We start from the raw sequence: 14,794 nt of genomic DNA, 5'->3' as shown, positions 1-14,794 counted from the left end.
TTTTATGAATGAAAATTGTTTTATTGCTGCTTTATTTTGTATTTAACAGTTTGACTATAGAGATATTTTTTCTAGCATGCGATATTTTTCTGGCTTTTATATCAAAGTGCATGTGTACTTTTTCTTTGCCCCATGATTGCGTTTATTATTTAGTGTTTAGTGAATAAAATTGATAAGATAATAAACATCAACCTTTTTTGGTTATTTGTTATCTTATTATAAAATATATTGCAATTTTTTTTCTAATAAAGCCTTATTAGATTGGCGAAATTTGTTATGAAACTCTTTTTTATTCATATTAATTAGCTTTCAAAGAAAATATTAAAATTTTTATTTAAAACAGGAAACCCGGGAGACAATTCCTATTACAATCATAGTGGACACGGGCATAAATTGAAAATTATATGATAACGATTTTTCGAGATTTTTTATGATTTCCGTTTTCGATTTCAAGATATTAATCAAAAGATCTTGTTCGACAGCAACAAGTATGTACGCAAATTAGGAATATTATAACAAACAGGAAATCGGGGAAAAAATAGATAACTGTTGCTTATACATATTAATTTCATAATAATTTTTAAAAGGCCCGTATCATACAGCTCGGGTTTATTGAGCATTACAAAATTTTAAAGAATGAATATGGAGATATGGCCAATTATGGAACTATCCTCATAAAATGTGTTAGAGAGAGACTCCTCTTTTGCCAATTCATCGGTCACACAAATTCCCGTGTTCCCGTATCCATTTGAGCACGATTGTTGAATGTCTCGCCATCCTATTTAAAGATGTCCGGCATTCCTGGACTAGTGTGGATGTAGTGTATATATACAGAGATTTAATAGCAGCTTGACTATCGTTACAGATTTGAGTATCTCTATTTGATATTCTCTAGTACCAAAGCCAGTTTGCTGCTATTTTTATGGCCGATAGTTCAGCCTGTAATGGACTACATTAATATTGTATTCTGAAATTTATTTTAATCCCAAATTCAGGGTTAAAGGATTCTTGGGGAGCTGTCTTCCTCCAGTAAATAGTTTTCGGAGATGATGTAGCCGAAGTTTCTATGGAAGAAGAGTTTTGGAGTCCAGTCATTTATATGAGCTAGGAGAATAGGGATATCCTCTATAATACTCGCATGAACGTAAGGCCTGTGAGTCCATGCACCTATTGCATTGAGTCTAAAGGCAATGCCAAGTGGTAATTTTATGGCCAACAGATCAGTTTAGATCCAGTTCAGTAGTGCGAATAGAAATTTGGTTGATGTTTCACTTAGAGATCCTGTTATAAGGATTCATATCCTCCTATGGACTTTGTCAAGGAGTATAGAGTTGGAGTTTTTTTCCAGTGCTTTCCACCAGACAACCACTCCTTGGAAGAGTCTATTTAATGAAAAGAAATGAAATAAATCCAGTTTACTAGTTTGAAGTTTATACCACATCATTTGGCTATAGCTTTCCTGCAAATGTACATTGCTGTTAGGGCCTTATTCACCCTGGCCGTGATGTTGGGTTTGCATGATAGTTTATTATCAAGTATCGCACTATCCGAAAGTGAGAGTAGGACCCCGTTTAATCGAGGTAGCGTGAAGTTATCGATGTTGTATTTCCTAGTATAGAGTGCAAGCTTAGTTTTTCTCGGATTCACACTTAATCGACTTAGTGGATTAAGTGCTATTTCAAGTCTTTGTGTCATATGAAAACCAAACAGTATCAGCCATAGAACGAAAACGTACCAAAAATCCATGCTCACTTTCATATTTCTAGGTTCAATATTATAGAAAATTCAAAAGGTACCTTTTAAAGAACGAAAAAGTACCAGAAAGTCCCCTTTTATAGGTTCCCACTTAATTCGGACTCTATATGCTTAATTTCATGTTTCTAGGCAATAACACACTGGTTCATTCGTAACGTGTAGTTCTTTCTTTGCTTTGTTTGTATAAAGAAGCAGACAGACGGACGGACATAGCTTAAACAACTCCGCTATCTACAAGGACTCGTAATGACAAACGTACCCAGGAAAAAATCATGAAATATTAAAATATGCGCTATGCGTGTAAAATATGCTTTAAAAACGTGAAAATATGATGTTAAAATCAAGTCATGCAAAAATATGCTCTAAAAGCTAAAATATGCAAATATATGTATGTAATAAGAAATCGATGCCAAAATTCTTAAATTGTTCTGAAACGTATAAATATCTTCTCCATGAGTCCATACGAGCATAAAAAACATGCATTTGCATATTTTGGTTTTCCTGCTAATTAGCAATTACTATTATTGTATTTAAAAGTTATTATAAAACTACTTCTATGTCTTGAAAACGCATTGAGTTATCATTGAAAAGTATGTTGCTGGGTAAGTGAAATATTTCAAAACTAATTAAGTACTACTTATGTGGTTGCTGAGGTAATTATAATCAATTAATATGTATTTCGTTTAAAAAATTTTTAAATGTCTAATAGTTATTATTTTAAAAATATAGTAAGTACTGTGATTAAGTTTTATCTAAAATCTAGAGTCAATGCACCTTTTTCGCCATAATGTTGATAAGATATGTATACAGAGGGAAAAAGAAATATAAACGCCTGGTACCAAATTGACACCAAACTGTTTATAATTTGTCAATACCATCCGTTATCAAAGTACATATATACATATGTAATGTTGACAACATTGCAACAGTTCGTTGTCGAAATCTTATACACAACCGTTGTCTAAATGTTAACAAACGTGGTAAGCTTACTATTGACAAACAATCCGTTGCGAATTTAAAAATAACTCGAAAAGTCTAAGCCTACTCTGTAAAAAGGCATAAGGTTTACATGGACAACCAGCCAGACGGACGGACAAAGCTTAATCGATTCAGAAAATGATTCTAAACCGATTGATAAACTTTAAGATATAGGACGAATATTTTTATGTGTTACAAACATCAGCACAAACCCAGGGTATATCCTACCCACTAAAGTGGTGTAGGATATAAATTTTCGTTTGAAATTATTAGTCCTTTAAACTTTGAAGTCCTTTTATAAGGACATAAGAGCTGATTATAAAAATCGTAGTACGCAGAATTGTTATAAATGGAATCTAGTTTCACATGCATATCAACTTTTCTATGTGTGAAAGATTTTTTCCAAAATTATTACAGGTTATATTAAGATTTACATATCTAATCAAAATTCTTTGTAGATAACCCTACAATCTGTCATATGATAATCACTTTATACTCTTGACAAACTGGTTTGGGTAGGATCGAGAGTAATTACATAGAACTTTGCACAGTAGAAGTAATTCTTTATGCTACTTGCGGGAATATCTTTCCGCGTCTTCTTACGATTTTTTTGGATGAGATTATTTAAAGCAATCCAATAGAAAATCTTACAGGAAATCCAATCATGTAATCTCTACGAGATACTATTATAAGAGGGATGTATTTTTATATAAAAGTTAGTTATGCTGAATTTAATCGCGATACTAATGGTTATAAGTACATTTTTGGATGTTTAAGATATTTTTTTAAAGGGAGTTTTGGTGAGAATTTTTGGTGAGATTGTAGTATTATGAGTTAAATACCCCAAACCGGAAGGTCAGGATTTCAACCATTTTCAATAGGCATCGTCCTTGTGCCGAAAAACTCGTATGGTTCAAATTTAATCAAAATATCTTGAAAACTGTGGCCTGTAGCTTGTGCTCAAGGTTTACATGGATAATATGGACATGTCTTAATCGACTCAGGAAATGATTCTGGTCGGTATACTTCAAGGTGGTTGTAGGATCAATATTTTTATGCGTTACAAACATCAGCACAAACGCATAATACCCTCCCCACTATAGTGGTGTAAGGTATAAAAACTTGCACTTTCAGTGCATCAGCGTTATAAGACATAATTTTATATATTCTGGTATTTTTGATATAGGAGTCGATTTAGCGATATGCATATGTCCGTATTTCGTATCTATTTTGAATCGAATATAATTAAATAGAAAGAACATTGACTTGCAATAAAGTATTACAAGGCATAGACGTAATTATTAAGTAATTCGCCACGATTCCCCACAAACGTTGATTACCCCAAAATACGACCAATGACAGACAATTTATATACAATTAAAATGACCAACTAGTATTTAATTTAAATTAGTTTAAATTTTATAATACATTGTTACTTAAGACATAAGTAATAGAATTTACCCTAATATAAACCTATAAGTAAATCTGTGCTTTATTGCTTGTACTAATTTTCAGGTAGTCGAACCAAATTTTACACCCTTGGTTGACATTGTATCCTTAATAAAGCAAATTTTTACCTGAATAAAATGAAAAGTAAAATTGAAATAAGAAACATGTGTTTTTCCAAAATTTCTATCAATAAATGCAAATTTCAAAATTTAAAGAGATTTAAGTAGCTATCGTACACCCTACAGAATACGAAACTACTTTAAGTTCAAAAACCGACGAAAATACTTCCATCGTTTCTACTAATAGCTTTTACATACAAATATCAAGGCTAGTTAATTGTAAGTCATTAAAATACACCTTCTAAGTAATGCAGATGGTATGTAGTAGTCTTAGAAAAGTAAGTTTTTGGGTAGGAACATCATTTTGCTGGGTTATTGGAGTCACTTAGAGAAAATTTCGCAACAAATACTTATAGCTTTAGCAAATTGAAAACATATCCTAATGCAAAACCCTTTAACATTATCGCCATGCTTTCACTGCATGCTAATTCCAAACTTTTGACTCGTAACAACTTTAAGATTATACAACAAACTCCCTTTTGCTTACTAAGCAGCCATGTGGTGTTATGAACGAACGAACGCACCCAAAACTGGACAAAATTGATTTGCAAATGATAGAAAGAAAAAAGAAATTCTAACAAATCTTCAAATAATCAAAGATTTATTCTACGAAAAACTTAACACAAAGTCCAGCCCAATGCAAATAGATAAATATTTATCAGTTTAAACTGTAGCCCAGCACAGATTATACAACATACTACTTGAAGATGAGGAGCTGCATTGGAAAAAAAGTAATGTAATCATTCCAGAAAATATATTTATGCAGGCATGCTGTTGTAACTAACTGCATTTATAAAGAACTCACACACCGCCTTAATGAATAAACGAAACCAACAAATAAAACACGTTGAAGTTTATATAAATATTTTAGGTTGGTGGTATGGATCTAAGACTAGATCTCATTATCCAAAGACTCCATCAAGACGGCATTAAAAATGAAATACAAAAAAAAAAACAAGTGATTTATGTTTACCTAAAAGTCATTTACGTCGAATATTATCGTGATGCTAATATTTATAATTGAACTATGGACGTTGAAGATATATTCTGATTATTTATAATTGAACTATGGGCGTTAAAGATTCTAATGGGAACTTTTATGTTTATAACTGGTCGGCTTCGCTCGACTATAACTTCATACTTGTTGAATACAATTGCAGTCATGTAACACATATTTTGAAGAGGAAATTGTTTAGGAGGTAGGGTCTAAAGGAGCCTTATAATTATAAAATTCATGAGGGTTATCAAGGCTAGTATAGAATTTGGTTTTGCAGGTTCTTGTCGAGATGAACTTAAAGGCCCTATTTGATGGTTTCAGTTGTATGGGGGCTAGGTGAAATAAAGGACCGAAATTAACCATTTTTAAAACGCTTCGTCTCTAGTACAACAGAAGATCGTGTGTCAAATGTCATTAAATTATCTTCAAAATTGCGATCTGTAGTTTGATCATTTCTATTTGGGGGTTCAGTTGTATGGGGGCTAGGTGAAATAATGGACCGATGTTAACCATTTTCAATAAGCTTCGTCTACGATACCATAAAAGATCATGTGCCAAATTTCATTGAATTATCTCCAAAATTGCGACCTGTAGTTTGATTACAAAGTTTAAAAGCCCTATTCGGGGGGTTCAGTCGTATGGAGGCTAGGTGAAATAATGGACCGATGTTAACCATTTTCAATAGACTTTGTCTACGGTACCATAAACGAGCATGTGACAAATTTCATTGAATTATCTCCAAAATTTCGACCTGTAGTGTGATTACAAAGTTTCAAAGCCCTATTCGAGGGGTTCAGTTGTATGGGGGCTAGGTGAAATAATGGACCAATGTAAACCATTTTCAACAGGCTTCATCTACGGTACCATAAAATATCATGTGCCAAATTTCATTGAATTATCTCCAAAATTGCGACCTGTAGTTTGATTACAAGTTTTAAAAGCCCTATTCGAGGGGTTCAGTTGTATGGGGGCTAGGTGAAATAATGGACCGATGTTAACCATTTTCAATAGGCTTCGTCCCTGGGACAATAAAAGATCATGTACCAAATTTCATTGAATTATCTTCAAAATTGCGACCTGTAGTTTGATTACAAGGATTACAAGCCCTATTGGGGGGTTCAGTTGTATGGGGGCTAGGTGAAATAATGGACCGATCTTAACCATTTTCAATAGGCTTCGTCACTGGGGCAATAGAAGATCATGTACCAAATTTCATTGAATTATCTTCAAAATTGCGACCTGTAGTTTGATTACAAGGTTTACATGGACGGACGGACGGACAGACGGACGGACAGACGGACGGACAGACGGACGGACAGACGGACGGACAGACGGACGGACATAGCTAAATCGACTCAGAAAATGATTCTGAGCCGATTGGTATACTTTAAGGTGGGTATAGGACCAATATTATTGTGCGTTACAAACATCAGCACAAACCCAATATACCCTCCCCACTAAAGTGGTGTAGGGTATAATAAAACTTAAAAAAAATAGCTTTCGTAAGAGGGAGCGAGCGAGCTTATAATACAAATTAGCAATTGATATTTTAATGCTAATTCTAAAATGTGCAGAGATGGGATAATCCAAATCGTCACTTGTTTAAATTATTCATCTACTTATAAAACCACAACCTAAAAGGCATATATTACCGCAACAGTTGTGCAATGCCAAGATTATATTGCTGTTGGTGTTGTTGTTGTTGCTGTTGTGTGGTTGCACAGAGAACGTGCTGGTGGTGCTGGCTGGCAATAACGTTGAAAAAGTCATAAGCAATTGGGAAGCATCAGCCAGCCAACCAGCCAGGCAAACTTTCAATGATTATATGAGGATGTGTATAAATAGGTATGGATAATGCTGATGAGGAGGGTTTTTTTTTTTGCTAGATTCTTTTGAAAATTTTATAAAAATGCCGCCACCGTCATTACGGCTCTTCTCTCTAAGACACAATACAATGGTCATGCGGACACATTTATATAAGATTCTAAACGGAAGGGGCTACAACAGCAGCAGCAGGAACAAATAAAAAGAACAACCACATTTGTTGTTTGCAACAATATGTTTGTTGGTTGTATGTTTATATGACTATGATAAGTGCAACATGCGGCATTTGTTATATGATTGTGAAAACAAAAACAAAATAACAACAAATATATGAAAATAAAACTCAGAAAACATTGAATAACAGAAAGAATTTATATTGTTTTTTTGCTATTTCTTAAAATGCGCCCACTGCTTGTTTTGCATGGATTTTTGCCAATGTAGCATGGAGTTTGTTGCAGAGCTGTTGGTTGTGCCACCACCACCACTACAGCTGATGATGATGATGATAATGTTGTTGTCGTTGTTTGCTGCTGCTCTGGGCTCATGTTAATACTTCTCGCTTTTAGGTTTTTGTTTAGTTCTTTCTTTACTTCCACTTCATCTGGTAATCAAAGGTATTAAACCATGCACTTCTCTTGCATGGCTTAGTAAAGGCAAATGGTTTTTAAAGCTTCTGATTTTTATGAATTTTTATGAAAAAGAACTATATCTGTTTAAATGGGTATATTAGGTGTAATATTGTGCTTGTAACTTTATAAAGATGAGGGATGCGCCCAAAGACTGCTTTTCGCTGTACACATACCGTTGCCGTGGATACCACGGCACAGTGTGCAATTTCATAAGTAAGCATACTAGTTGTTTCAATCTTTACCTTCTCATGATACTTAAGATCCAGGAGCTATTTTTTAGATTAGATTTTGGTTACCCCTAGATATTTTATTTCCACAGAGTCCTTTATATTGCAACAATATGATGAGCAACCCCAATTCGTTAATGAGAGAGTCTAGATGGAGGATCTAGTAATCACCGCACTAGGATCAGATCTGTCGATCTCTTCACTGGAAGAGTTTTCTAATAGAAAGCAGGAATTTTTAAGAATGATATTTCTCTCTGATCAGTGGTTCCAATGAAATCAGCGCTTGAGTGATAGTATTATAGGGTCAAAACAGAGTCTCTTTGACTCTACTTGACTGCTCGAGCGCGGTAAACTACCACGACAACCAAAAGGATTTGATCTTCTGATTTCAGTTTTCTCCCAGGCGAACTAATGAGGATGTAGTAATCTCCGCACTGGAACTGTATGTAAGGTTTAGATATGTTGATCTCTTCACTGAAAGAGTTTCCTAATAGAAAGCAAGAATATTGAAGAATAGGATCTTCTGGTTTCAGTTTTCCCACTAGTCGATCCGGCGGGGAACTAATGATATTTCTCTCAGAGCAGTGTTCCGATGAGATCAACGCTTGAGTGACAGTATAACTTGACCGACTGCGCGCTATAAACTACCACGATAACCAACGACAGTATAGAGGTGATCCAATTTGAAGGATTTGATCTTCTGGTTTCAGTTTTCGCCCCAGGGGATCCACAGGCGAACTAATGAGGATCTAGTAATCTCCGCATTATATGTAAGGATTAGATCTGTCGATTTCTTCACTGAAAGAGTTTCTTAATAGAAAGCAAGAAAATTGAAGAAACGGATCTTCTGGTTTCAGTTTTCTCACTAGTCGATCCAGCGGCGAACTAATCATATTTTTCTCTTATCAGTGGTTCCAATAAAATCAACGCTTGTATAGTAGGGTCAAAATGGAGTCTCTTTGACTCTACTTGACTGTTTCCACATGGTAAACTACCACGATAACCAACGACAGTATGGAAGTGGAAGGTAAGCAGGTGATCCAATTAAAGGATTTGATCTTCTGGTTTCAGTTTTCGCCCCGGTCGATCCACAGGTGAACTAATGAGGATCAAGTAATCTCCGCACTAGGATTGTATGTAAGGTTTAGATCTGTCGATCTCTTCACTGAAAGAGTTTCCTAATAGAAAGCAAGAAAATTGAAGAAAAGGATCGCGGCGAACTAATGCTATTTCTCTCTGATCAGAGGTTCCAATGAAATCAAAGCTTAAGTGACAATATAGTAGGGTCAAAACGGAATCTCTTTGACTCTACTTGACCGTTTGCGAGGGGTAAACTACCACGATAACCAACGACAGTATATGTAGAAGTGGAAGGTAAGCATGTGCTTTAATTAAAGGATTAGATCTGCTGGTTTCAGTTTTCGCCCCGCTCGATCTACCGGCGAATTAATGACGTTACTCTCAGAGCAGTGTTGTCGATAAAAACAAAGCGCTAGTGAAAGCGAACATACTATAGTCTGCATAGTACTGCAGAGATCAATTCTAATGACTATATACTAAATTTCGGAGTTCCATAGAACTTTGTATTCTCTACAATTTTTTACCCATATGAAATTTGTCTCGATTCTCAATATCTCATTAAATCGCTATCAAAAGATGATAACTCCATGGGACAAACCAAACCGAGTCAATTTTAATGCTCGCAAAAACCAATATTCTAAATAGAAAAATTACTTGAGACACCATTATTATCAACTTTTAGCTACTTCTCACATTCTACCGATTGAGACGTTGCACAACATTACTCACCGCAATATACACTGTATATGAACTTCCCACATCTTCAATGGAATATAATTTCTACGTGAGGGCTGCCGCCTTCAACTATAACTTGAGTTGCTTGAAAGGGTCAACAGAAAGATGGTCTGTGTTATAGATGACTAAACTGACTTCGGTTCTGTTGATTCTCTGGAACATCGACGTTCAAGATTACACTATCATTACATCGCGACCTATTGACGATAATCTTATGATCTAAACTAAACCGTGTCAATTTCTCTGACCTCATACGTCTTCATTGGTGCCCCGACCCTGTCGATGTATCTGACATCTATATAAGGATTGACAATACTTTATTTACTGCATCCCTTCTACTTTCAATTAAGAACTAGAGCTTCAAGGACTAGTCTTAAGCTGCATGACGGGGTCCAAAGAAGGATGGCTAATCTGATAGGTAACGAAACAGTTCAATTGAACATCGGCCAAAAGTGGACTCTACTCTAATAATCACGCGCGATACATGACATACACTTACATCACATTAATCCTTTATCTACCACTGAACGCATTTTACGGAAAATTCTTTATTTGGACTAATACGACAATAACATTCCTGCGTTAAAATGATGTTTGTATCTAACGTTGCTGAAGAGTCTAAATCACACGTCTTTTTACAAACATTCCTGAAGCATGTATCTTGTCATGATTAAGTGGCATAGACTGACGTTTCAAATTGTGAAAGATTTATTGATAATTTTGGGTCCTCTGCTCCGGAACATTTATGCTCAACAGCTATGAGAAAGTCTATGAAGATGATCATTGCGGTCGTCACTGCTTACTGATCTGCCCGAGTTCCTTAATCAGAATATGGATACCGAACACTGATCCAATGGCAAATTTTAAACAGTTAAACGATTTGTCTTTCATAACGAAGACATTAATCTAATTTCTAAAACAACATTAGAAATGGAGCAGCGTATTTAAAGGTCGATATCATTATTAAAGCATTTCACTCTCTCCCTTCTCCTACTTAGTTTCTTTATTTGTTTTAATTTTTATTTTTGGTTTAACATTATTCCTTGTTATAAAATTTAACCAACAAATACACAGTAACAAGCACTCACACTCACTACAAGTACACTCATATTAAGGAAATATGGTTTAAAAAGTTAACCATGACTGCTTGGCTGAATTGCCATGCCAGTTGCTTGGATATGTATGATTTTGGCGTTGGCTATACTATAGCAATGGCATGCGGTGGCATGGTCGTACTCATTTTCATATTGCACGAATATTTGTGTGTATGTGTTTGTGTGGTAGTCGAGTCAAGTCAATAAGCAGCAGCAACATTCAGCAGCACATTCCACAAAAATATGACACAACTGGCGCCGCACGGACCATTGCCAACTGCTGTTGTTCGTTTGTTTCTTCAATGTTGCTGTGTTTTATGTTGTCGTTATTGTTGTTTTTGCTGTAGGAATATTGTATTGTGTGCGTGTATGTGGATCTGTTGTTAGTTGATAACTTCTGCTGTTGCTGTTTTGTTATTGTTGTTGCTGTTATTATTGTTTGCGATATTAAATAAATGTGTGAGTTTGTTACTGTTGCAAACAAAATATTGAACGATGCGATTGTAAGAGCAAGTTGATACTGTAAGAATTTAGGAGGGTTGCTTAAAGATTCGAATAAATAAAGTAGATGTGTAAAAATCTCTAAATACTAGTTGTTCATAGATTCTATCCAGCTTCTGCGGTGGAGTTGCATTTTAATTTGAAGCTGACTTCAGTATACTATGACCGTTTATCGCTGATATATGTATCATTGCTGATTCCAGAATTTTCGAAGTCACTACTTGTTATTGTATCGTTTAATGGCTTCGCTTTGTCTAGTTCTAGTTCATTTCTAGTTAAGTTTTAGTTCAGATCTAGTTCAGTTCTAGTTCAGTTCTAGTTCAGTTCTAGTTCAGTTCTAGTTCAGTTCTAGTTCAGTTCTAGTTCAGTTCTAGTTCAGTTCTAGTTCAGTTCTAGTTCAGTTCTAGTTCAGTTCTAGTTCAGTTCTAGTTCAGTTCTAGTTCAGTTCTAGTTCAGTTCTAGTTCAGTTCTAGTTCAGTTCTAGTTCAGTTCTAGTTCAGTTCTAGTTCAGTTCTAGTTCAGTTCTAGTTCAGTTCTAGTTCAGTTCTAGTTCAGTTCTAGTTCAGTTCAGTTCTAGTTCAGTTCTAGTTCAGTTCTAGTTCAGTTCTAGTTCAGTTCTAGTTCAGTTCTAGTTCAGTTCTAGTTCAGTTCTAGTTCAGTTCTAGTTCAGTTCTAGTTCAGTTCTAGTTCAGTTCTAGTTCAGTTCTAGTTCAGTTCTAGTTCAGTTCTAGTTCAGTTCTAGTTCAGTTCTAGTTCAGTTCTAGTTCAGTTCTAGTTCAGTTCTAGTTCAGTTCTAGTTCAGTTCTAGTTCAGTTCTAGTTCAGTTCTAGTTCAGTTCTAGTTCAGTTCTAGTTCAGTTCTAGTTCAGTTCTAGTTCAGTTCTAGTTCAGTTCTAGTTCAGTTCTAGTTCAGTTCTAGTTCAGTTCTAGTTCAGTTCTAGTTCAGTTCTAGTTCAGTTCTAGTTCAGTTCTAGTTCAGTTCTAGTTCAGTTCTAGTTCAGTTCTAGTTCAGTTCTAGTTCAGTTCTAGTTCAGTTCTAGTTCAGTTCTAGTTCAGTTCTAGTTCAGTTCTAGTTCAGTTCTAGTTCAGTTCTAGTTCAGTTCTAGTTCAGTTCTAGTTCAGTTCTAGTTCAGTTCTAGTTCAGTTCTAGTTCAGTTCTAGTTCAGTTCTAGTTCAGTTCTAGTTCAGTTCTAGTTCTAGTTCAGTTCTAGTTCAGTTCTAGTTCAGTTCTAGTTCAGTTCTAGTTCAGTTCTAGTTCAGTTCTAGTTCAGTTCTAGTTCAGTTCTAGTTCAGTTCTAGTTCAGTTCTAGTTCAGTTCAGTTCTAGTTCAGTTCTAGTTCAGTTCTAGTTCAGTTCTAGTTCAGTTCTAGTTCAGTTCTAGTTCAGTTCTAGTTCAGTTCTAGTTCTAGTTCAGTTCTAGTTCAGTTCTACTTCAGTTCTAGTTCAGTTCTAGTTCAGTTCTAGTTCAGTTCTAGTTCAGTTCTAGTTCAGTTCTAGTTCAGTTCTAGTTCAGTTCTACTTCAGTTCTAGTTCAGTTCTAGTTCAGTTCCAGCGCAGTTCTAGTACAGTTCTAGTTAATCTGTAACGTAAAAGGAATTTTTTGGCAAAAGGTGATACTGTAGTCAAATTTCGACCAAATCCTGAAATATATCACACAACCCTCGCTTTTTAACTGCATTTTATTATTGTTGTTGATGATTTTTATTTTAAATTTCCTTTTTCCAATCATTGACCAGTAGGTCCTTATGTTTGCAATTGCGATTTTCTTCACAAATGTCCGTCTCATTTATTCATCCATATACATATTTGTGTGCTTGTGTCCTACGAGCAACATCCATGGTCATTCGCTAATACTGAAGAGCTTATGGATCCACAACCCAAAACAATGTTTGCCGAATGTGCCCTCAAGTGTCGCATGCTGTTTTTGGCAGTCACCATAAAGATGAAACAAAAAGGTTGAGGTTACTCTTCATTTCGGGTTGTTTTATATTTTTATCTTTTGCAAGTTCAATTCGAAATTTTATCAACTGTTTTTTTTTTCTGCTTTTTTGGAGTTTTTTTTCCATTACCTTTATTATAATGCGTTTTGTATTTTCAATTGTAACGTCATTGTAGAAGCTTTAGGGAATTGTTTTCTTATTTTTTTTTTCGATTTCAATATGGTTTTCATTTATATATTTTGCTGTATCTCAGACATTGAGCATTGATGTTACAAGTTTACGTTGTTTTTTATTTTTAATAAAATTTTTATATTTTTTTGGTTTGTAGCTGGGGCGGCTTTAGCTCTATTGTAATCAGCCTTCAAATTCATTTGTTTATTGTGTTGTTTTTTTGTTGGTTAGTTGGTTGCAACAACGGGTGTTGTTTAAGGTGGCTTGGTTTGCTACTTGCTTTGCAAAATTCAAAAAGTAAAATAAAACCCAAGAACCTGAATAACACATTGTTTTTGATGTGTTTTATATTATTGTGAAAATGGTCACATATGGATCGGTGTTTTTCTTTTAATTTTTTTCCGTATTGTTTGTACTTTTTTTGGAGGATTTCATTGTCATGATAAGAGCATTTTTTTGTTTGTTTAAGATTATTGCTACTTTTTCGTTTTTTTTGGGGAATTCGTTTTAATAAGAATTAATTGAAACATTGTAGATGTTGGATTTGTGGAAATAAATTTTAATATTGACGGTTTATTATTGTTAAGGGTTAGCAAATATTCAGGGAGTGTCCTTTGATGGTTGTTTTTTGGGAAATGAAGTTGGTTTTCGTTAAGTCTAATAAGCCACGATGACTCAAATGCAGGCAAGAAGCTCATGTTTTTGTTGTAATTGCTAATTATATATAATTTTAATCCAGGAATTCTGTATTGAGGTCCTAGCTTTGAAATTGCGCTATTTCTACTGGATTGGTCTATTAATCCATTGGTGTAAGTGAACTAGGGTGGGCTCGCAGTTGCCCCTGCCCATATTCTGGGTATAGTATATTAGATTCAAAACTATACATATAGGTCTAATAGGATATTGATCCTGTTGCTCCATCCTGATCTCAGCTATGAATGTCTTTCAAAACTGCTGTATATGAAGTAAGATCCAAAGGATCCTTCACACAATTTCGTTTTCTCTCCTGGTATCGAAGGTCCTTCCTTAATGCTTCTTTGGTGACATTCCAGGAGTAATTGTTTAGTCAGCATAACATTATATTCCTTGACTGGGAGGACCTTCTTTTCATCGTTTAAGTGGTGGTCAAAGATTATTTGCAGAAAGTCCGTAAGGATGTTTCATGTTTTTGACGGACAATATGTCGATCGTTCTCAATTTCCTTGGGATGAGAAGTGGTGCCAAATGGCATTGTTGCAAAAGTTCGTTCTCGTAGACACCAACGAAAAGCAATAAAAAAAGGGATAATGGAGTTAG

Source organism: Lucilia sericata, unplaced genomic scaffold (assembly GCF_015586225.1).
Source record: "Lucilia sericata isolate MDLA Ls3-8-SP2 unplaced genomic scaffold, ASM1558622v1 Contig001768F_arrow, whole genome shotgun sequence".
Lineage (NCBI taxonomy): Eukaryota > Metazoa > Arthropoda > Insecta > Diptera > Calliphoridae > Lucilia > Lucilia sericata.
This window is presented reverse-complemented; position numbering follows the sequence as displayed.